Below are 25892 nucleotides of genomic sequence, written 5' to 3'. Positions count from 1 at the left end.
TCAACAGTAATATATCAACCTCAGTCGCCTGAAAGCCCCTGTTGCAAGCACAAACAGCTAAATCAGTGTTGAGGTTTTCCAACGTAGTGCGTAAGGTCTAGAAACCAGGAGAGGAAGTTCTATGCTACCAAACCTGAATACATCCAGATTTTGATATTTCTGAGGATGATCTGTATTGCCGCTCGCAAGATGTAATGCAGATATGATCATAAATGCAAAGTCTTTTTACACCTATATAACTGCTCTCCGTGGAAGACACGCTGGTTATGGAATAAAACTTGACTCGCAATAAACATTATAGGGACATATTTGCATCTGGAATGAGTCAATCAATAATCTAGACTGGCATATTCATAAAATGTTCCAAGTATTAATGCAAGATCTTGCTCGAATTCATCATGTATTGAGTCAAATTTAGAAATGTACCACTGTGAAACCACGCCTCTGATGTTTTAGATACTATAGAGAACGCCTCGAACGAGAGATGCTTCAAATGCTTCATCATTTATAGGATTTCAGCAGGCATGTTCGCAGAAAGCTTTAAATCATATTTCCTTGCCTTGAATGCGGTTGGGTAGAATGCCCGGTTAATGCTCTTATGTAACCTGCATTCTGATCGTTAGAGGTGTGCTACTGTTGGATGAAACTGCATCAGGATTGAACGCCTTTCATATGGAGAAACTCCTATATTTGCAAGTATATCAGTATATGTGACTTTCTTGTACGTTTTTCTTGGTTTACCTTATATTAAAGACCATATTTTATTTCATTTTTTTAAGTGAAGCGTTTCTAATATTATTTTTAATTAGCAAGCTCGGTAAAGACAATCGGTTGAATCCTAGATATTACTTTTTTTAAGTTATGTGTCTTTTCGGCGACATCTTTGGCTTTTGTCATGCCTTAGGACACGGATCCACATAGTTGGCATAGCTGATTACACGACTCAATGCCGCTTTTAAGGCATGATCAAACGCCGTTTTAAACAACAAATGCGAACAAGATTGATTTGCATCATTCGAAATGTAATGTTCTGATGAAAAATTCAGGTTTTCAGAGATAAACGTATTTCACTTCCATCGATTGCATTCATGTGCTATCAGACGTCATATGCAATATATTTAAGGTCTCTTATTGAATTTCTGATAGCTTCGTCATTCCACTAACAGGTTATGTCGCCGTTCTATTCTCTTTCTAAGATGGTAATTTGTAATGCCACATTCGGCTCTGCTATATAAAGAGGCCGACCATGTTCCAGATCCCACCCAAATATGTGAGGTCTCTGCTACGGTCAAACGTTTGCCACAAAGGCCTCAAGCCAATTCACATCCGATGCTCTGTCACTAAGTATAGTACCAACTCGTACATGGCTATCCTTTGTAAGTTTGTATCCAATAATAATAAGACTTGTAACATTTATGTATCTCTGGTTATTTAATCTCGAATACAATTTTGGCAAATTCATCACAATGGGTCAGCTGCCTAGTTTCTGCGTCGCTGTAAATTTTCGTATTTGTTCTCAAAGTCATTGGATATGGATACCAAGGTTAATTTTTAATCCATTGGCATTTTCTATTTGGAGAATTCTATGGCGTCTTTTGAGTCCCTTGACATATTTCTCTGATGCATTCAAGCTGAACACGATTATATTTTTCTGTGAAGCTACAACACACCATTGTTGGGACAATTTACATAACGATATTATGTATTCATTATATATTTATTCAAACTATTCTCACAGAATTCGAAACAGTCACCGTTCAGATGGGCCTTGTCTATAGTATTTGAGATCCAAAGGCACCCTACTAGTTTAGTCTGTTTCACGAGTTCACTTACAGTCGGCTGATGTATTCTAATGAAAATTGACTGCAATATTATGAATATGCAACCGCAGATTAGCTCCTATGGTGCCAAGCGACATCCAAGAAAGCTCAGATGTTGTTTCAACTAGACCTACTCGTAACGAGTTATGCGTTTCGAATAGAGCATTCGACACTGGCATTTTATCATCAGACTTGACTTGTATATATTGTATGCAGCTCAATAAAGAAACTAATAGTTTTCCGCGAGCTCGATTCGTACCTGGAATCTCTCGATCAAGTGTAATATTTATAACAGTTTAGACCTCGTAGAACGTTTCTAAATTGAAAGGAAAGGACTTAAGTACAAATTTAACTTCGTTGGCGAAAATCACGTAATGCATCCGCAACCCTACTGCGGATGTAGAAACGAGTCCGTAATTATTAAGTGTCATGTTTACAAATAATAATTCTATTCCATTTTTACATCTGTGGATACAACTTTCAACAGGGAGTTTGATTCAAGAAATCCAGATTCCTCTTTGAGAATTAAGCGCACGCACAATACAAGAATCCCAGATTAAACCATTCCATGTAGAATATGTGAAATGTATGAACCAGCACAATCATGTAGCGAGCGGCCTCCGTTTGGGGTTGAGTCAGTTGAGTAACCCTAAGGTAATCGCTGTTTCACACGTTTCCGATCCCTGTTTTGTGCACCCATCTTGATTAATCATTTTAGTCGAGAAACCTGACGCGTTTACAGAGGTTCAAAATCATGGGTTACAGAAGGAGATAACTCCGATTAGTGTAGTCAACGTATCTAAAATTGAATTGAATGAGTTGAACGTCAACGTTAACAAAGTTTTAATCGCTGAATCAATAATAAATTATGTAATATGGTATCTCAATTGTCAATAATCTTCATTTATCATCAATAATAGTTTTTAATGACGATCTAAAGCTAAGTTATAAACATTATAACATCCTGTTATGACAGGATAATCATCTTGCTTGCACTTTATAACATGAATCCAGTCTTTATCAGCCTTATTATTCAACCACTGCTTTATTAACACTGTTACTTGCTTATCCATTGATACAACAAATAATATCTTGTACAATCATTCACATCTTTTCCATACCGAGTTACATAAGGGACATTTGATGTAAAGATCTGTTCTAGCATACTTGATTCTGTAAGCGTTCAATATAAATAGGGTTTTCTAGGGGAATTACTTTGGATTATAAAATTCGATGGTTAATTTTTAGGACACGCCAAACATTTTCGGCAAAATGGGTTTATCTCAGATAACATTTCCACACTTTTATTGTTTCAGTGGTTGATGACACCATCCTTTTCTTAAATGGATAATGACCTATTGTTGTTAACCTTTATAATTTTAACAGGGTTCTAAATTTTACCATTAACATTTTTATTTCTCACGTTTGGTTTGAATTCTTTTGATAATAAATCGGCAAACGTGGATCCCCGGAGTCCTTCAACTCAGTGCCTTCTCCAGCTCTTGCAACAACGAGACAAGAAACCAAAGCATGTGGTGCATGCAGAGAAACATCGAGTGGTGGCTCCTGGTCCCCACTCGATGAGTAAATAAATAGTGTGCGGTGCGCACTTTTAAATCCCCCAAATGAGTGTTCATTCACTCAGATTAGGGGTCAAATCTTGTTGGATGGTGGCTCCTTTCCCATCACTCGGGGGGGGGGGGGTAGATGGTCAAATGGTCGCACAGGATTAAAATTAAGATCATCATCATCATCGTCTTTTGATAATCTATCAAAATATATTTTTGCATGATTTGTACAATGCTGCATATTTTGTTTTTAACGATATTTGTACCTATGATGATGGGTTTTGAGAAGTGTCTTTCATTGGCAATACAGTTTGATGATCTTACCCAGTAATAGTTGGGCTGAGAAGTCTCAATCTGAGGGAGGATTCGTATATTCAAGAATAGTAACATAAGGATCCTGTTTTCTGTCCTTTGCTTTTTTAAACAGTCTTTAAACAACGAAAACTGCCTTTTCTTTAAAACCATTTGAAATAGTGGTAATGGACTCCAGGTCGTGTGCTAGAATCCTCCTATTTCACAACATCGGCAAATTCATGGGATGAATACTGTGGACCAGTATCTTTAACAGCAACTGCATATATGCCATTATGAGACACGTGCACGTTTAAGTTTCGTATAACAGTAGAACAAAGAGTCTTAGACAAAAGGTCAGCTTCAAAGAAACGACTATAGCAGTCAGCAGTGAAAAAGTCAACAGCGAAAATGTCAGTACCAATTTTCTGTTACGGCTTTGTGTAAATTCTACAGGATTAAATGCTCCTTAGCTTTAAAGTCCCCATGTGACAAACATACCGAACAGATCAAGACTGTTAAGCAATTTCCTTAGAAATTCCTGGCCAAAATGGCATAGTCTTTCGAACGCTCTACTGTACTATTTACACCGAGCTGTCCTGGGTGGACTCTTAGTAACATGTCCTGTCTGAGAACTCTCGGTACGATTATCTTTCGACCTCTATCAATTAGGCCTTGTTCAACATAGCTGATTCCATAAATCGAACACGGCTGGATTACAATCTGTGCGAAAATCGGCCATCGTTTATACGTTTGCGTTTGCTGATCGTTTGTGACGGCTTTTCGTTGTGATTCTAATCATCAGTCCATCTCACACAACTATTGTTTTATGATATGCACATTTAAGGTAAGACCTTCAATCAAATTAGGGTATGTTTATGATAATGGCTGTTGTGACAAATAGTCGTATGTAGGCAAATCCTGGACGCTAAATTGGTGTACGTCAATGTCGTATTTCTCCAGCTGTCATATCATTCGCAGAAGGTGAGTAGTACCTGTAGAAGGAAGTTTCTTCATGATAGTCTGTATGGGTTTATGGTCTGAATGTACCCGTATGTGCCTAGCCATCACTAATCGGTTGAAACGTTTGCAGCAAATTTTCCATCTGTGCATAATGTATTCCTAGTTTTGTCCAACTCTATTGGCCGTCCAATGTATGAACCATACAGGCACTTAGGCCATGATAATGGTTTTTGTGGACCGAAGTACACAATCACTGGAGCTTGCATAGTGATATAAATGACCTTTTGGAATGCCATTGTATGTGACTCATTCCAGAAATACTTGACGTCCTTTTTAAATAGTGATCGTAAAGTGTTTGTGATCGCAGCTTAATCTGGTGCGAATTTAACCAGAGAGTTAATCATTCCGAACGGGTTCTCTCAGTTGGCGTGATTATCAGGGCCTCTATTTTAACAATATCCTCTTCCTTACTTGGTTCGAATTACAGGCCCAAACGTTAAATGATACTTTAAAAAAATGATTACACTTATCATGTACTTGTCTTGGTCGAAACGTACATCTTTAGAATAATCATGTCGAAGCACATTGGTCAAATCGCGCCATGCTCCTGTCAAGAGTATCAATTTATCGTCGAATATCAGACACGAAGCTCAAATGATACGTTCAAAAATAGGTTAAGCATATCGTTCATTTGTCTTGGTTAAAAGGAACATCGTTAGAACGAACATGTTCAATCACATTGGTCAAATGTCGTCATGTTCTTGTCGAGAGTGTTAATTTGTCGTCGACAATGCATGTAACATTTGTTAAAAAGCTCATAAATTTTCATTTGAAAAATATCCCGTTAGCTTTTAATACCAAATGGTAGCCTATGCTAATGGTACCCTCCAAATGAAGTACTGAATGTCGTGAGGAATTATGTCTCGTCATCCTATTTCACGCTTCAGTATCCGTATCTACAGTCTAACGTGCTGAAATATTGTGCTTTGGGTTCCAGTCTAACTGGAAATTTACTTGTTTGGAGTTTTTGCGCAACCACAAGGAAGTTTATTCATTTTGTTTAGATTTTAAAGTTTCGGGTACACGTCTTGGAGAGTCTACAACTGATGCTAGGTTTTGCTTTAGATGTAACTGCCTATCTATTGAAATAGTCCTTGTATCTGTGCAAAACGACTGATCTATCCAGGCGAAATTCTTTATCATTAGAATAGATAATCTTAAACTCAAGATCTACAGAAGTCTAGAAGCTGATTAAGCCTATTTATTTTGTAAAAGTGTGTTTACAGTGTGATCCTTGTGCGAGCAACATAACATTATCTTACCTATTACAGATAGAGAATCGCCTGTGCATGAAGTGAATTTCGATTCTGAAGCTAACAAGGAAATATTATTTTTGAGTATCTATTTTGAAATTAATTGAGTCTGGGTAGGGCTTAGGCGTAACTCGACAAATACACGGCTTAGACTGCGTAGGATAAGAAAGTATTGTTTGATCAACGTGTTTTGCTTGTGATTCAACCTGGACTGATTTTTCTGTCTTTGTGCTCTTGTTGCATCGTTGGTGTTGTCCTAATAGTATCAACATGCGTCTAATTACAGGACAGCGACTCCGACTACTTCATTTGCTACTGGCAATGTACGATAGTTTGCACTGTTTGAATCGCCTTATCCAAAGTGAACCCATCCCTTTCATTTATGCATTTTTCTCTAACTCTCTGACTGTTCGTTCCGAAAACAATACGATCACGAATCATGCAGTCCGCGTCGTTGAAAGTGCAGTCTCTTCCTTATGTGACGTATGAATCCATTGATTCGTAACATTGAAGATCGTAGTGAAAACGATATCTTGCGAATATCATATGGTAATTTAGGTTGCTCAAGACCATTCAACCTATTAAAATGTGTCATCGATGTCTTACAATCTTCATGCAAAATTCCGCTCCATGTCTTGTAGACTTCGAGTCCCATTTCGCCTACACACAACAATAGATACATCACTTTCCTCGGCTCTTCCTTAGTCTTCAGAGGTCCACTGAATATCAACTCAACCTGTAGTTCGAACGCATTTCATTGCTTTGCTGGATTTCAAGCTTCCCAGTTCGTGATTGGTGGTGGAATACCAGTTAAATCCATCGTCAGAATTATAATGTAGTATCCAATAATTAAAAGGGTACATACCACATCTCGCACCATGTAATGTTTTGTGATGTTCTTGCTGTCGAATCTCAAATTAGGTTACCACCCAAAATCGTGTTGCTTCCGTCACTTAGTCCACACAAATGTCAAAATCCATATTCTGACAGGGATTCCTCGAGCATGCGTATAAGATATATTAATTCATTGTCTATTGCATATGCATAAAAACATGATCTATTTTAATATTACTTCAGATATCAAATCAATGTTGAGAGGAACTCAAAGTTTCCCTAAAAAGAAAAGCTAAATCCGTTAACATTCCATTATTTGCCTGCTAAATTATTTTAAAACGGACCTGATTTTATATCCCCGAGTCGCAACAACATCAATGTGTGCCTCAAGGAGTGTGAGAATTACACCATAGACTATTTCCCATATTACCATCCAAATTGCAATCATTATTAATTTGGTGTTTTTTTTCGGGGGGTGGGCTATCAAAAGCCAAGCACTACGCATCATAAACGAGGTGTCAGAAACGTCTGAACGGTATACGTGTTATGTTACCAATCAGCCAGCAAATATTACATCAAAACCTTTAGTGAGATTAGGTTGGTAGGGCAGAAGGTACGCCCTGGGTCGTATGCATTCGTTTTTTGAATTTTTGTGGTTCCTATATTTATCATTGCTGACATTATTTCGATGCTATTATTGATGTTTTGGTTAGGGGGTACTTCTATTACCTCATGGCCCCGAGTGGCCGAGTGGTCTAAAGCGCTCTCCGTTACGGATCACTGCCATGTCATCTCTGTCTGCGTAGGTTCGAGTCTCGGATTCGGCCAATGTGGATATGTAATAAAGTTTGCCAGTAGGTTCTCGAGGGTCGGTGGTTCTTTCCGGGGTTTTCCCGGGTTCTTCCTCCACCATTAATACTGGCCGCCATACATAGCCTATCGTGTGCTGAAAAATGGCGTTAGACCCAACAACAACAACTATTACTTCATAGTAGATTAATGTATCTATCAAAAAAATTGCTAGTCCACCCCCTTTCTGCCCCATGGGTCTGTTTTTTAAAGATTCCCTGGGTATAGCCTTGTAGTTTGAGCAGGAGTTTGTGTTCTTGTCTTATGAGGGTTTGCTGTAGGCAGATTACGTCTGGTTTTACGGCCGTATTATTCAGTTTGTTCTGCAGTTCTAATAGGTTTTTAAAGATTCCTCAGCAGTTCCATATTGCCAGATGGTGATTTTATTATTTTTTGTACAATTCATTTCTGACGTTGTCTTTATCTGTTAGTCTTGTGGTCCAATCAGTAGTATGGTGAAAATGGTTTTGAGGGTTCTCATTATGCTACTGAGATCTTGCATTAGGGTTCCTGTTGTTAGGTTCATTACTTCCTGTATAAATTCTGTGTTGGGGTGTGTGTTAGGTTTGGGTATGTTTGGGGTGACAGTTTTGTTTGTATCTGGAGTGTTGTCAGGGTGGTCATGGTTTGTTACAATGTGGGTTGCAGTTTTTGGTTCTTTTGTTTCCTAATCTCACTAAAGGCAATCACGAATAACAGCAACAACAATCTAATGATCTGTGGCGACTTCAACGCACACAGTGAATTAAGGGGAGGTAAAAAGAAAGATCAAAGAGGAAAATTGTTGAAAAATGGATAACTGAGAACAATCTGGTCATCTTAAATGACTTTTCGAACACTAGATTAAACCCTGAGGATGGCACTCTCTCAGCCATAGACCTAACCATCAATACCCCAAAATTGGCTCAAATCACAAATTGGTGGGTGGATCAGGAAGATACGTTAGGAAGTGACCATTTTCCCATCACAATCAATATTCAAACATAAACTCAACACATTCCAAACGAAACCCCACCCAAATGGAGGTACCAACAGGCAGACTGGGACCAATTCCAATTATTACTAGCTAAAGTAAATCCAGATAACTTAGAAAGCCCAAGTATTGACATCTATTATGATAACATAACATACACAATTATAGAAGCAGCTAACCGATGTATACCAAACACAACTAATATCCAAAATAAAAACCCTGTACCATGGTGAACTAAATAGTGCACTATAGCACATAAAGACAAAAAAGGACCTTTAATAACTATAAACACACAAAACATTCTATCTACTTCCAACAATATAAAGACAAAGTACTAAAACAAACTATAAAAACTGCTAAAATTAATCTATGGCAAACCTTTTGCTCTAAACTGAGTCTAAAATCAAACTCAGAACAAATATGGGACAAGATAAAAGCCATCAAAGGGAAAACAACTACCTCAGCCCCAAACATTAAAAATGCCATAACAAATAAAGATAAGGCAGACCTCCTAGCGAAGCATTTTTCGAACATGAGTAGCAACAATAATCACACCAGAAACTTTCAAGAACACAAAAAACTAATGGAGGGAACCCAACCTCAAATGTTTCAAGACCGAGGAACAAAAGAATCTCACCTAAATAGCGACATCACAGGACATGAATGGAAGATAGCCCTACGATCCAAAAGCGAAACATTCCCATGTAAGGATCAGTTAGGTTACATTATCTACAAAAAGCTGCCTATCAGTATAACAATAGCCATAATCAAACTCTTTAATAGGATATGGGATAAAGACCAACTACCCACCAAATGGAAACAGGCCATAGTAATACCAATCCCCAAGCTAGGTAAAGATCCCAACAAAATAAATTCGTACCGATCCATCTCCCTTAAAAACAATATTTGCAAAATAATGGAGACAATAATCGCAAATAGGTTAAAACATCATATAGAAAGCAATAACTTATTCTCCATAAATCAATGTGGCTTTCGGAACAAACGGTCTACCACTGACCAACTTCTCAGATTGGAAACAGACATCAAACTCGCTTTTAACGCACATAGGAAAACCGAACTCAACCTCATAGCGTTTTTTTTAGACCTAGAAAAAGCGCTCGACCTAATATGGACCAATGGACTAATGGCCAAACTAAACCAATGTCGAATAACTGGACGCTTGTGTTACTGGATTGGCGATTTCCTCACAGGCCGGAAAATTACAAGAATATACAATACCCATTCCGAAGAATTTTCACTTGAAAATGGAACACCACAAGGCAGTGTAATAAGTCTCTTACTATTTAACCTAATGGTAAACGACCTTGACCTCAATGCAGCCTCCACAAAAATAAACTTGTCACAATTTGCAGATGATAGTGGCATATCGAGGAATGGAAATCCTGCCAATAACACAGTAGTTATAGAAATCCAGCAGAGCCTAGACAACATAGGGAGATGGGCGGACAAATGGGGTTTAAAAATATCTCATGAAAAGACTGTGGCAATCATATTCACCCCCAAACGAAATAACAACCTAGTCTATCCAAACTTCTACATACAAAATCAATTAATCAAATACGTAACAGTAGTAAAATTCATCGGAATGTTCTTTGACAACCACCTCACATGGAAACAGCACATTGAACAACTCACCCAGAATTGTAACAAAGATCTCAGTTTACTCAGGAACATCACAGGGACTAACTGGGGATCCAACCAGGAAACCCTCCTCACGATATATAAAAGCCTAATTAGATCAAAACTGGATTACGGTTGCCAAGCATATAACTCGGCTAAGCAACCTGTACTACAAAAACTTGACACTATCCAGAGAAAAGCCTTACTATTATGCACAGGAACACGCCCGTCAACATCATTAGAAGAACTACAAACACTAACAGGAGAACTACCCTTGCAATTACGTAGGCAAAAACTGCTCCTCCGATACTCCATTCGATCAGATACCCAACCAGACAACCATCCCACCAAAATAGCTATTAATAAGTGTAAATTTGTCTTCAAACCCAAAATCATACCCATCAGACCAAGTGGCAAAGTAATCCTTGAACTAAGAGAAAAGATACCTCTACTTAAAAGAACAGGTAACAAACAATACAGACCAGGAGAAATCACCACGGTTACAAAAACCACCAAGGATTAACATTGAAGCTACCAAATTAGGCAATAAAGAAAGACAACAAAGCTTACTAAAACCTGTACTGGTAAACGAAATCAACCAAAAATACCCGGACTATGTTAAAATATATACCGATAGATCAAAACCAAACAACCCACCAAGAACAGCAGCAGCAATAGTCATCCTTGAATTCAACATACAAACGGGATCCAGATTACCTGACTATTGCTCCATTTACACCACTGAATTCTGGGCTATACTTGAATCACTATAATGGATCAAAGACAACCAAATACCTAAAGCAGTCATTATAAGCGATTCCCTAAGCGTTATCAAATCGATCCAAAATCGCAATACACGCTCTAGGGAAAAATTCCTCGACAGAGCATGCCAATTAATCGACGATACCACCACAGCACATCAATTAGTCGCGCTCATGTGGATACCGTCGCACATTGGAATCTCTGGCAGACAAAGTTGCAAAAACCAAACGAGGAGATCAAAACTCTATCAAGCTTAACTATAGCTCTACATAAGCAATAAGCTTCGCACAAACATATATAGACCAAACATGGCAAGATTTTTGGAACTCCTCCACAAAAGGTAAAAAGCACCATGAAACCCCCCAAAAAGTAGATAGGAACATACAGCTACCTAAGGGTACCTATTTAGAACAGAAAACCATAAACAAGATAATAACTGGAAAAACTAAACTAGCAAGCAGTTTTTGAAGGTTTATACGACCCAATCCAGCAACCATTAACTGCTTTAACTGCCACACCACCGAAGATCTACGCCGCGTATTCAATACATGCCCAAAATATCAAACCGCTTGGAAAATATTTATCAAAAACCAAAAAGAGATTGGATCACCACACACATACCCAGAGTTACTTATGGACTTTAATAAAAATAAACAATCAGCATATAAAAATATAAATCAATTCATAGACTCAGTAGGACTTAGAAACAAACTATAATTACTATCCCCACAAAACCAAAAGAACCAGTAACTAACTAAATACATTTAGAAGCCACCACATAAAAACCCATAACATATCATTCAATTTTATAAAAGTATTAATACATAATTCACTTACGAAGCACCTATAAAACACTAAGTAAACCGCAAAACTGGATGTCCTAGATGTCCTTAACGAACCGTGTAATCAGCTAGGACTCATGTCTCTTGCTAAATAAAGGATAAATAACATTCAATCTCTAAAAATGTTAATTAATAGATAACTTAAAGAGGTAATATCTAAAAACGTATAAAAAACATAACGTAGGAAACACACCCTAAACACCTCGACTAGTAATACCATAATAACCTTGAAAATCTCTCTTCATACATGATTTCTACTAAGAACCTCTATAAACAGCATGGAACATCCCCCCTCCTTTTCGAACATTTTGAAGGAGAAAAAAAATCGAAAAAATAAAAAAATATAAAAAAATCGCAAGAACCACGAAGCAAATGCAACAAGAAACCAGCGATATAAAGCACGCAGGACCGTTCCCGAGCTCTCCTTCCCACTAACGACAGCCAACCATTCAACTGTAGGGACCTTTATGGACCCACAGATTGAGGCCAAACTATCAGGGTTCCTTGAATCCATAAAAGCCTGGGGGAGGTGGTACCATCCCCTTCCCCAGGAAAAACTAGCAGACTGCGGTGCAGTCAGAAAAAAGTGGCACATGCACAATTGTGCGCACGCCACTATAATTAAACTCAACAACAACAACAACAACAACAACAACAACAACAACAACATCAAAATCTGACTACAATATACTTCATCATGTTAAGCAAAGCGGATTACTAGCAATTTATATTGCATTTGGATCCATTTTAGTGCCCAAATGGAAAAGGTAAAAATTGATTCAATGATTCCTAAAGTAAACCAAGAATCAATCATTGTATTACACTAAAAAAACTATACATTAGTTTTGATATAGAAGAAATGAATGCAAATCGCTAAAAATCCAAGTATTCCAACAAATATTGTCATTACAAAAGTGATTAACACTCTGATAGTTCGTCATACCATTTAATGTAGCGTGGAATGTTAGAGGCTCCCTCTGATTTGTATATAAATATTCTTCTTATTATATCACATACACATACGCACATATAAGCCATTATGGAGTGAAAATGAATATCCGCTACACAATACACCGGTCACATATGTTTGTCTCATAACGCATATCACATTGTTATGAAAGAGAAAGTATGAGGCTACTATCTAGTTATGATAATAGGGATGCTAAAAAACTTCCGTTTTGTAGGTATGTCCTCTTATAATTTAAAGTTTATAAGATACGTAATCCCTTTTGTGATATCAACGAATGCAGTTGAGTGTCTGGAACCGAACCCATCATAATCTGTCAGATATGCTGTAAATACTGGGTTAATACCATATAAGAATTTCGGGTGACCTTCCTCTCTGACCGGTTATGTTAAATTTGCCCAAAACTTTGAGCACCATGAATGAATTCATCATTTTGTTTACTTACTTGGATATAGGAAACCACTTCGACAAATAAAGAACTAAATATGATGAAACAAAATTAAAAAAATTAAAGGATATAATAAATCTTCCAAGAAAATGAGGATAAATAAATTCATGCAAATAAATACAATTCATTTTCACCCAATCCATAAAGCACGTCAACACTTCTTTTATCTAAGTTTTCTCCTCATTTTCTCTAAAATATGAATCCGTGTTCAAAGTGCAACAGGCAAGGGTCATTTATATGACAAGCGTTGAACTGATTTATGTTCTTTTTTTTCAGTCCTAACTTGTCCAAAAATTGTTTGGTTTATCAAGTTCCAAATAAAGATAATTATAAGTGTAAAATAAATATGTTAACAGTACAATCTCTCTATAAGGGAGGGTGCAAAAGTTTAGTAAACAATGACATTTTTCTGTAAGTGACATTGCAAATTGTTAAGTAAACAGTATGATCTCAATATATAGGACCATCCAAACAGTTACGTTACCTGGGAAATCATTGAAAAAGTGACAGTTAGGAACGTTATATTTTCGCTATGTTTATATGAATGTACTTTATATGGAGTAGATTCTTAAGTTATCTACTTGAATGCTTATAGGAAAATATGAACATAACATTTTTCTTTCATCAATAATTATGCGCTGTTCTAAAAGGATTGTGTGTTATTTAGTCACGTACAGTAAACATTTTCATCTGACATTCATATGGAGATATCCATATACATAAATGGGCAAACATTCAGAGTCACAAGTTTGCTGTACAATATTCAGATTTATGTCAGCAGTAAGTACCGAATATTGTTTTGTTTGCGAATTTTACGGCTCGTCCTTTCAATACATTTCATCGTACAGGAAACACAAGGAGCAAACGCAAAATGAAAGCTACATGATGTTATATATATATATATATATATATATATATATATATATATATATATATCTGTGTGTGTGTGTGTCTTAAATGGTCAGGAAGCATCAGGGTTAATGTAACTGAACCTTAAATGATTGATCTCTTGGCCTCAAAGAAACTCCAATGTGATGCGAGACTCACCTCCTTTATCGACGATATACTGGTATACCAGATTTCATAACTTCTTCTAAACTGAGTCGAAAATAAAAGTGTTACAGCAAATGAGATGCACTGATTTAACATATAATACCATGACAATGACCTTGAAGATATAATTCACAATGCGGTCATTAAGCAAAACTGGTAATGATGACATATATGTACACCATTACGCATTCCTTAATCTCATATGGCTGTGAAGCAATGTAGTAAAAAAGAACGTGATTGAAATCTTAAATTATTGTGGATTTGACCTTGAGTGAAGGAAATGAGCTGTAACATTTAATCTTCAACATATAACCCCAATGACATACAATTACAATTGATATAGTGTCTATATACAAACCTATCTTGATTTTAAACGGCTCTGACGTTACAGATCCTAAACAGAAGTGGGCAATTAGGCTGTTACTTTGACATTGAAGATATGAAACCCAATGTGGTAAGCAACAAAACGTCTAATAAATTTATACAATAATAACAAGTTTCTCCCTTTTCATTCCGAGCAGTTTCAATGTTATAGAGTGGGTAGAGGGGACATGGAGAAGAAGGTGTAAGATATTAAGCACAAGAGTGACTTTTTCTTTACTTAATTCTTTTAACTCGTATTTGTATATATCATAATTGACTATTACTGTAAAATGTTCAGAATGCAAAGTAACAGTGATAAAGTGTTAAAATTATAAAAGTGCACACTTTCTAAACAGATGATTTTACATCCCTTCTTCATTGCCGGCTATTCGTTTCAAATATTTTATCTCGAGACAACGTGTGATTGGTAAAGAGATTACCAGTCTTGTGACAAATTACACTAGAGCATCGTTCGGGAGATGGACTTGAAATATAGTGTATTTATTTACGTGTTATTAGCATGTCCCTATAATATTATGTATCGGAAAAACAACTATTTAAACAAATATCAGTATTCAAGGGACAATATACAGGACCGGCAACCTTTGTATTGTACACACATAGATTTTTACCCACTTAGATTTGGCGAATTTTAAAAATTAGTACTTGGCACGTTTCATACCCAGAGGTACACAACACCGGTAATAGAATCTGCAGGTCAATATATCATAGGCGTTCTTCTTTTCACAAACTATTGATATCAATTCGTAACTGCGCTCTTACCCAAACTGTCAGAGAATGTTTCTGGAAATAAGTGATTCTGTAATACAGCTTTAAATACCCACATATTCCCTTCTACTTTCTAGGTGTTTGGGCACAGTCTCGTCCGAATGTTTCCAACAACGGGGAGAAAAGCCTAAAATTTCCGTCGCAGGAGGTCGATGTTCCTTAGTTTGTTGACCTTGATACAGGCTATATGGTTTGAAAAGCCATATGATTTCGGAATTCATATAGACATAAAACTAGAAAAATATAATCGCATAATTAGAGTATAGGTTGCTGAAAGTGAGGCTATAGCATTAAGTGAATACACTCTTGGCAGGGTCTTTGTTCAGAGTTTCTCTGAAAATGTCAAACTCTGCATAACAACTATTTGATCAACGAATAAGTTTTCGTTCTATTACGATGGGACCTTTTGAGAAGTTGGAGATAGTCGTCATAAAGAAACATTGTCACTTGCCACTCTTCACGTAAACAAGGCCCCACCAGTCCTTAATCCTTTATTTTCTTAAAAAAACATATTTTATACCTGCTCTTTTGTTAATGCTTACATAATGCAGACTATGTGGATAAAACTGTTCCTTTACTTTTCCGGTAACCCTTCAACTGCAGCAAAAATGGACAACTCTCGAGAAGATAACGAGAAACAGGAAGGTGTGAAAGGTAAGGCTGCCATATTAGGTAAACATGAACTAAAAACATTTTAATGGTATAAATCCTTAAAACTTTTTTTTCATTGCAAAGAAAATATTCTTCTGTGTATATGTTTTTCTATTTTCAAGAAACCTTGCTTCCGTAAAAATATTGCTCGTTTTGAATCAATTTAAATAACTTAGCTGTAGTGCTAGGGTTCGTTCCAAATATATCGAACTACCTGTAGTCTCTGAAGCTAGAGATTTTGATCTCTTCTGTGCAGATAATTTATTTAGCTTTGAGAAGTTATCTCCTTTAACTTTCTGCGAGATAATGCGAGCGGAAGTAGAGTGACATGTGGCTGTATTTATATTTATACCATTGATTGTTAATCCAGTTAAAAAAGCTTTTGTTTTAACTAGGGATGGGCACTTTGCTGTATAACGTCGACATGTAAAAGGAAAGTTTTTAAACATAGTCTTAAGGGTTGATGAAAATGTATTATACTCAATCTGCGTTTAAAGCGTTAATTACAATATAGATGCACAGCTTGCTTTATCAGCCTCATGTTACTCATATTCATCTGTGATTGTCAAACTAACTGTACGTTAGATTCATAAGTAATACGGCTGGGCTTCTTCAGTTCTATCTTCCAGTATCGAAACAAGTAAAAAAGTTTTCTCTGAAAAGAGTTTCTGCAAAGAGGATTCTCTCATCGTGTATATTATTTATTGCTCAGTTAAAAACAATAATATAGAATAAAAACGTTTTAACGCACAGGTAGATGTATAAATATATAAAGTCTTTGTCATATAAGTTTCATTCCCACGTGTCTTTATGATAACAAATCTTTGATTATAATTAAATGATGGTCACATTTGGATTTTTCTACTTTTCATTCGATTATTAACCGGTAGTGATCGGCATGGGGTTAGCTGGAGTTGCCGTATTGCTGGTGATCATAGGATGTTTGTTGGTCATACAGTGGCACAGAAATGTTTATAATAAAACAGGTATGACTTTTCTCCAATATTGTAATGATTATGTTTACATGTTTTTCTGCTTGAGTAAAGCCATAATATAGGTATCACTAGAAAATTCACGCTAAGCGCCAATAATGGTATTAGATATTGACAAAGTCAATCAACGAGAAAAAAAAATAATATTGTATGCAGTATATTGTCCTGTATATCCATCTCGTTAGCAAATAGAATATGAAACAGTTCTAATTCAAATTTCAATATATGTTATAAACTTAGAGGAGTAAAATGAAATTATTTAATAATATTAGTAGCATAGAAGAGACATTATGGAGTTGTAAGTAAAATTACTAACCGCTATCTAGTCTTATCTGAATTAACATTGGCGTTTGGATTTCTATACAGTTAAATGAGAATTTAATAATACGTCTGTCGCTAAATAGGCCCAACGTAAATTTAAAATCAGCGTTTAAACTACAATGGAGTCCTATGCTAATATAACATTGTATTTTGGCCTCAGTAGACTATAATGGGCAATTAACATTACTGATGTCACAATGAGGATCTATGTGAATCTAACATTAATGTTTAGGGAGCAAAGAAGACTCATAGGAATTTAACATTAACGACAAATGCAGATGAGTCTCATTATAACGGGAAATATGCATGCATACATTTTAACTAACAAGCAATGTTACTAACAACATTCGTTTTGAGGGGGTAGAGACAGACGAAGGTCCTACGCTGGAACAACATACATATTGTTACAACCTATAAAATTTCCATAATGTTTCTGCGTGGCATGATTTTGTTTGTTCGTGTGTGTGTGTGTGTGTGTGTGTGCGTGTGTTTGTGTTTGTGTGTGTATAAGGGATAGAGAGAAAATCAAAATATAAACAATTATTAAAAGAATATGATTCTGTTTTGTTGCTCTTGTCATGTTTTCAAAATCAATAGTTCCACCGTTGAACATAAACTTTATTCATAGCTAATATACATTGAGGACAAAAATTATATTGTTTTAAAATAAATTACCATCCATACATTTACATTCGTTAGCTCTTTTTATTCATTCTTGCTTCCTCGACTTTAATGTTTCAAACATGCAATTTTATAAGAAAAACGTTATATACCTGACAATAATTTTGCTTGATTTCTCAAAGCGTTGTTTCTCCTCTAGTAGCATGTTATCGATTTTTTTTTGGGGGGGGGGTCACCAGACAGATCCCCCCACTTATCCAAAAAATAAAAGTGATTATGTGTATATGTATCCCCCAAAGGTGCGTTGTTTGTTTATTTTATAAAAGGATTTTGAACAAAAGTTTTAAAAATTCCCTTGTGTAATCTATATGGTTGTTCATCCCAGCTAGGCTTTAAAAACCTTACTCAAAATTCCTTTCCCAGTTTTGTAGTTGACCCTTGCTAGGGTCGCCTATGTCCCTTGAGTGCTATGTGTATAAGCTATAATGTGTGTATGCTATATCGTTTTTGTGTGGACATCATCCGGAAATCAAATTTAAGCACCCAGTTGTCCTGTTATGTATTCATTGGGTATAATCTCCAATGATGTTTGATTTTAAAAATTTATTTTTATTTTCAATTGTGAATTTTGGCGAGTAAACTGTGTGATAATTTGTAAACATAAATTCCTACTGTTTCATGTGTGTGATCATTTGAATCGCTTCTCGCAATAATAAAAAATGAGACGAGCTGCGCTCTAATCAGGGCCTATACTTTATTTACGTGTAGTACTTCTCAAAGCTCGGCCAGGCCGTCTCTTATTTAATTAATTAATCAAAGTTTCCAAAATTGTTTTTTTTTTCTTTTTTTCCCGTAGGGGAAAGTAGAAACTATACAGTGCGGCAGCTGTATAGCTAAGAAGGAAGAAGGAAATTTGGAGTATGTGATAGCCCCATGCCCTATGCCTTATGCCCTATGTTCTTAACCCCTGTATTTCTGTGTATATGCTAAGTTTTCTATATGGGGTGTTTATCCTAGCTCTTCCATGGCCATGTCCACTTTGCGTAGCGCCTTGTGACGTAGCCCCATGACGTCCTTGTCTCGTACTTTCCCAATATAGGTCCCCTGTCCCTCCTCTCTAATTTACTAATTTCTAAATCACGTAATCCTAATAGAAGTTTATTTAGAGTATGTAATTGGAATTGGGATCTAACTGATCGCTATAAGTTCCAGGCCGGGGATTGAGTATGAGGGCCATGGACCGCTTGCGGTTATATACCCTTTGTGGGCGATATTCCAGGGACCTCATCTCCTCCCCTTCTCTTCACCTACAACACTCAGTCCCTTCCATTAACAATGATTTGGCCACATGCTTTCATTGTATCTACTATACAATCAGTGATCTGGTGGTATAGCGTTTTCTTTTCAAAGTTGCCATCTAGATACAAAATATTCGGTTTTTTATATTTTTAATTACTTCTTAAAGCTATAATTTTTAATTTTGTTGTCTTCTATTTTTCCAGATTGAATCATTGTGTGGATTTTGCTAAAAATGGCATTCTTACGCAGTGGACATTTTGGCGTGCTCTGACCATACGCCGTCTCACTGTTACCTCTCCTGTTAACCATGCATCATGCACGTATTTGAAGCAGAGGCTTGTGCAATCATCTGCATGTTGTAGCGTTTTAACCTCATCTCTGATATTTGGAACTTTAATACCTTCAATTTTCTTATTGAGTCTTATTTTTATACTTAGAGTTTCTATTCTATTACATATAATAGCTTTGATATCGGAGATCGTTGCCTCACTAACCTTTTAATGTCAAATTTTCCTGTGCTCACTCCATTTAAATGTACTCTTGAGGTTATTTTGCTGTAAAAAATTTTAGTCCATTTTTGGAAATTATTTACAAAACCAAATTCCTCTAGAACTTTCTGTATGTAGTTATGTCCAGTCTGTCGAATGCTTTTTCCTGGTCAAAAAGTACCATAGCACCTTTTTGCCCAGAATCGGTGATATGATGTATTAATGTCCTAATACTTAATAGTTTATTTTGGATATCCCGTCCTTTTGTCCCGCATGTTTGGTTTAGATTAATTATTTTGTCCATTCACTTTCTAATACGTTTTTCTGCTAATATCTTACTTAAAATCTTTGGCCTCCAGTTCTTTAAATCCTCTCCATCTCCATTCCCTTTGTGTATCAGTGTAATTATCCCTTCCCTCATGTCATTTGTCATTGTATTATTTTTTAATAAAATATTGTAATACAACCATTCTAAAATGGGCAACAACTCGCAGCAAAACTTGATGTAGATAAGTTTGTATAATAATCTTTAATATGGTTTAAAGTTTTATTTTTATCTATTGTTTTCTTATTATTGTCTAATTTTAAAATCTCCAAACACCTCCCCGTTAGCTCTTCCCTTTCATATAGTCCATCTGCCTTCTTATATGTTTCAGTACATTTTCTTTTAAAATGTTTTTTTCTTTGTTTCTGGTGTATCATCCTTATTTAAGAAGTTCTCTGTCGCTTCTTTTAGCACTTTAATTTTTGCTATCCTTATTTTCGCAAATTTAATTGCTTGATTCGTAAAGTGTCCCTTTAAAATGTCCCACACTTCAATGATATTTTTATTCCTTTTATTTATAAAATTTTGAATATCCTCCTTTATTTCTCTCAGAAATTCTGGTTCATTTAATTTTCCATTTCAGGTTTGAATATTATATCATTTGTAGTTACAGGTCCTATTTTATTAACACTGTCCCCTACCCAATTTAGATCTTTCCCTAAAATTAAATCCTCCATTGTGTATTTCCCTTGATATTAGGATAATATTTAATAAAATTGCTGCTTTTGGCATTTATTAGCTTGTATATAAGCATTACCGAAATGCATACCTTCAAATACTACATGTAACAACCTCCCTTTAAAAAATCTCCTTCCTCTTTTCTTTCCCATTTAACCCCTTTTTGTTTCTTTATTAATGTGGCTACCCACCCCCGTGTATTTCCCTTTAAAATCATTGAATAGTAAAATTCCATTCATCTTCTCTTCACATAAGGAGATAAGCCCTGTTGTAAAACCATTATGCGATTCCTGTACGAATATTATATCATAGATTGTTATATTACTTAACTTTAAAATTGTATCCTTATCAATCCCATTTATATTTATGGATAATAAACGGAAGTTTTCCTCCAGTTTTGTCTTCTCTCCAGGTTGTAGCTTTTTATTTTGGTTGTATTTACGTTGCTTGTAATATATGTATTTATTTTATTAATTTGAATTTATTGGGGTTGGGGCGCTGGGTCTCCCCCTATTGTACTGTCTGTTGGTGTTTGTATCGATTCTTCTTCGGTTTTGTTTGTTTGGTCAGTCGTATATTCAGTGTCCATTTCCGTCCCCGTTTCTGCTTCCATATTGTCAGTTCGTTTTGTGCCGTCCGACGTCATATTCAGCGCCTGTCTCAATGTATTCACTGTCTTCTCCACTGTTATTGCTTTCGTCCGTTGTGTTTTCGTCTTCACTTTGTTTGTCCGATTCATGTATGTGTTCCAACCGTTTCTTTTTGAGTTTAAGTTGTAACATTTTTGCCTTATTTTTGAACGCTGTTCTCCGAGTGTCATTCTCAGTGTTATCAAAAGTACCCTCTTGTGACGAAGGGGATCCCGATACGGCTTTCCTCTTTTTGAGTGTTGTACTTTGCAGTGGTGTGGGAAAGGATAAGGGAGACAAGCCTGGTAAATCTGTTTTCTCTTCATCTTCTTCCTCTTCTTCCTCCTGGAGGAGGGCTTCCTCCTCCTGTAGGAGGGCAAACCTGTTACCAGGGTGCTCGTGTTCTTTGCAGCGGGTCTGCAATCTCCCCGTTTGGTTAGGACTGAGAAAGTTAGTCGACTCAGGGTTTATCTGAGAGTTGTCCATGCTTGCATCGTATAATGCTTGCTGTACAGTCAATTGTTCAGAGCGTACTTGCACAGTGTTTGCATTTACCCCCATATTTCCAACATCCAATGTTTGCTGCACTTGCTATGCTGTCGTTTGTTCAGAGTTTTCTTGCACAGTGTTTCCATTTTCCCCATCATATCTTATCTGTGCAATTATATTCCCCATTCGCGTATTTATGTCAGTCTCTTTTGTGATTATGTTGTTTGACGCCACTTTGCTTGCTCTTGTTGTTGTTGCTGCTGTTGGTGAAAATTCTGGTTGGTAGTTAAAATCGTACAGGACATGCCCTGTCTGACTGCATGTGGGGCATTTTCTGTCATTATCGCACCCCCTATACCAACTTTTCAGCTTGAAACCTATCACGTAAAAAACGTGGGTAAGTTTGCCTCGCTTCCTCTGTAGGCAGTATCAAAATCCTACCTCCTGATTTTATGGATGCAAAGCCCCAATCAGCGGCCATTTTAAATATAGTCACTTTTGCATGTAGCTTTATTTCTACCTTCCTTATAAGCTCTTGCGTTTCGACTTCAAGAGGTGGGCCTGAGACATATACTTCCGTTAGTTTTGTCTCGATTTCTCTAGTAAAGTGGGGGGGGGGGTCTCTTATTTGGGCCACCTCCCCTTTGACCTCTATCGAGTCTACTGTCAGTAGCGTGTTTCGTGTTGTCTAGGATATAACATGTACTTGTTGTATCTCGCATTCTGAAGACCCTCTATTTTACCAATATATATCCCCATTACACTGAGAGTGGTCAATATTTCCCCCTGTCTTGGTACATTGGTTGCGTTGCCAAAATATATTACCTGACATCCTGGGGGTGGTATGCTAATATAACTTTGTTCTTTAACCTGGTTTCAAAGTAGGTGCTTAATTTAGTACATTTGGGTATAGCATAAGCTATCTCTTGGTCTTGTTCCATCTTAATCATTTATCCTGAATTTCACTCACTATGGTTTCACACCACTCTTTATCCTCTGACAAATTTGATTCATTTATCTAAGGAGTAAGGCAGTTAACCCCTCTAGATATAAACATGTACAGGTAGGTATTATAAACACAATGCAAATTTGGCTATGTCCCCTCACGAGATAGACTCGCGAACAAAAATAAATGAAATAATAATATCAAAAATCAAAATAACACATACAAAATCCCACAAGGGAAAGCGAAACAAAAATGAATGAAGATGGAAAGAAGAAAAAAATCAGAAAATAAAGGTATATAATGCTTACAAATGTCTGGCTGTGAACCGTATTCACTAATCCACAGTTTGCTTTGTTCGTGCCATTGTCGACGATATAACAACAGACTGTATTTCTCAAGAATGAGTGTCAGAATCATATCAAATTATCGATCAACTTACAGTGCACATCAATTTCATTTTGTAATTAGTATGCATTGACCTTTTCATACTGGTTAATATAATCGTATGCAATATATTTACCTCAGGTGTTCCGCTGTGTCATTTGGTTATATGTTTATACAGTTATATTCAATGTACATTTAATCTGAAAAAATGCATGATGCTAAAATACTTCTTAAAAAATATAAAAAATAATGTAGTGTTTGCAATAGAACATTAAAGTTATGCAGATAATGTTTACCAACATGGTTCTTATTGTGTTTCCTTACAGACAAGAATTATGCTCATGTAACAATCCGCATATATAAGCTAATACGTCTAGAGAGAGAAGGGAAAAGATAGGTTGAGACACAGATCTTACACACACATACACACCTACACACACATATACACACACATATACACACTCATGCATACAAATTGGTTAATAGGTATGGGATATAAGAAAGTATAAAATAAACACATATACTTTTGCGAACAACCACCCATGCCTTCACTATATACTAATAATGGGTGCAATGAGTGGACATGATAACAAACGGAAATACATAAGAAGAACAGCATGCAAACTCTTAGAAATCCATGTGGAAGGGATATGATATGTGATAATGGACTTAAAAAAATATGCTCATTCTTAAAAACTAACCTACATGGTAAAAATGGTATGGTAAGTTATGATGATAAACACACATTCTTACAATCCAATACTTACACTACAAACCAATGTATAGGCAATAAAGGGGATATGCTGATCCTTACTAAGACTTCCCACTCACCAATGTCTAATCTCTAAATAGAGTGAGTGTTGAATCGATTACAGCGTTATATCACGAACATTTATCATGATAACTCAATCACACAACTCTCTGGAAAGAAGAGACATTACTGCAATATCGACAATGTTTGATGATAAAGTTGTCGAATTTTACATATCATTGTCACCACACCACCGTTGCAACCATCACTACCACAACTACCATTGTGACTAACGTGAGGGTCCATATCGTACAGGACTGAAAATCGTTCTATACCACCCGATTATTTCCACATCCATTCTGTGAGCAAAGACACTTATATACATTTTCGAGCAGTTGCGTACACTTTTACTCTCAGAGTCGACGATGTAAGGTAAAATGTTCCCTCAGAGTGTGCGGCCACTTTTATTACTGACTTGTTTGGTTTGATGTTGGATGAGTTCAAATGACATCAGGCCGAATATCGAGATCGCTACCAACTATGTATCATACATGACTGGCTAAGAGTTCCGTGTGGGCTGCTTTCAGAAGACCTACTGAGTTATTAGTGTGCATAAGCATCGACATGATTCATATGGTCCACTACTCCAAGGATGATTTTGACATAACGGTTAGAAAACCGACCTTGTATCTAAATCACTCATCGGCTCCTTGGGTCAGCGATATGAGTGCTTCTTTTCGATTACATCACCAATACATCAAGAATGCAGAGTGCAACAATTCAAAATGTTCTTTCGAATCTTTTGTGAATATCTACTTAACAGTTGTTAAATAGAAGACCTATGTGGATAGTGCTGTTATAAAGGAACAACAAAACGAAGAAACATCTGCCGATGTGACGTATATATTTCATTTGTTATTTATAATCCAAATGAGGCAATGAAATGTCCAAAGTAAATTGTCTTGCTTGGAATGCATGTTCTCAGATTTCAAAATGTCTGTTGCTATTGCTGAATTTTCCTTTCTTAAAATGATCGATACATTCGCATCAGTGGATCTTCTGAAATGAACAAGCATTTTTTCCATCCGATACAGCAAACAAACTAATCTGAAATATATACTCACAGGTATGTACATAAATACATACGTCCAAATATTTCTTCTTTGTTGCCCTTGACTGATCATTCTTGCAAACAAATATAGATGAATTACAAACACACATACATAGAATCAATTATCCAAATCTACAAAATAATTTATAAGAACTAAAACGGTTAAGCTGTTTAACACACACACACAATGATACTTACGAAATAACACTCGCTCATACAACTCATGCTGTGGGGAGAAAGGTTATAATAGTGTAGACAACTATATATATATATATATATATATATATATATATATATATATATATATATATATATATATATATATATATATATATATATATATATATATATATATATACATATCACTAAACTAAACTACAATTCTGCGTTTCCATCATTTCATAGAACTGTGACCAGAGGCAAATTGCTAGAAACAAATATATTTCTTGATAATGCACGTTTTATTTTAAATGTTATGTTTATTATCAGGCAATTGTCAACGTTCAAAACTGGTTTGACTATTTTATATCATTGTGACCCATACTGCTCATACACCTTGGATTGCAAGATCTGGAAATAAATATATAATAAGTAATATTAATCTAACTTTCACACTTCGAAGAAATATCATTTCATCATCACCACACCCAACTGTAACCATTTATTACTGCATTCAAATCTAAATAACTATTTATTCACAATAGATAGTAGTTTTGTCATTAGGTAACATT

This window comes from Sinohyriopsis cumingii, unplaced genomic scaffold (assembly GCF_028554795.1).
Source record: "Sinohyriopsis cumingii isolate HCF-2022 unplaced genomic scaffold, ASM2855479v2 utg000898l, whole genome shotgun sequence".
NCBI lineage: Eukaryota > Metazoa > Mollusca > Bivalvia > Unionida > Unionidae > Sinohyriopsis > Sinohyriopsis cumingii.
Note: the sequence above shows the minus strand (reverse complement) of the source record.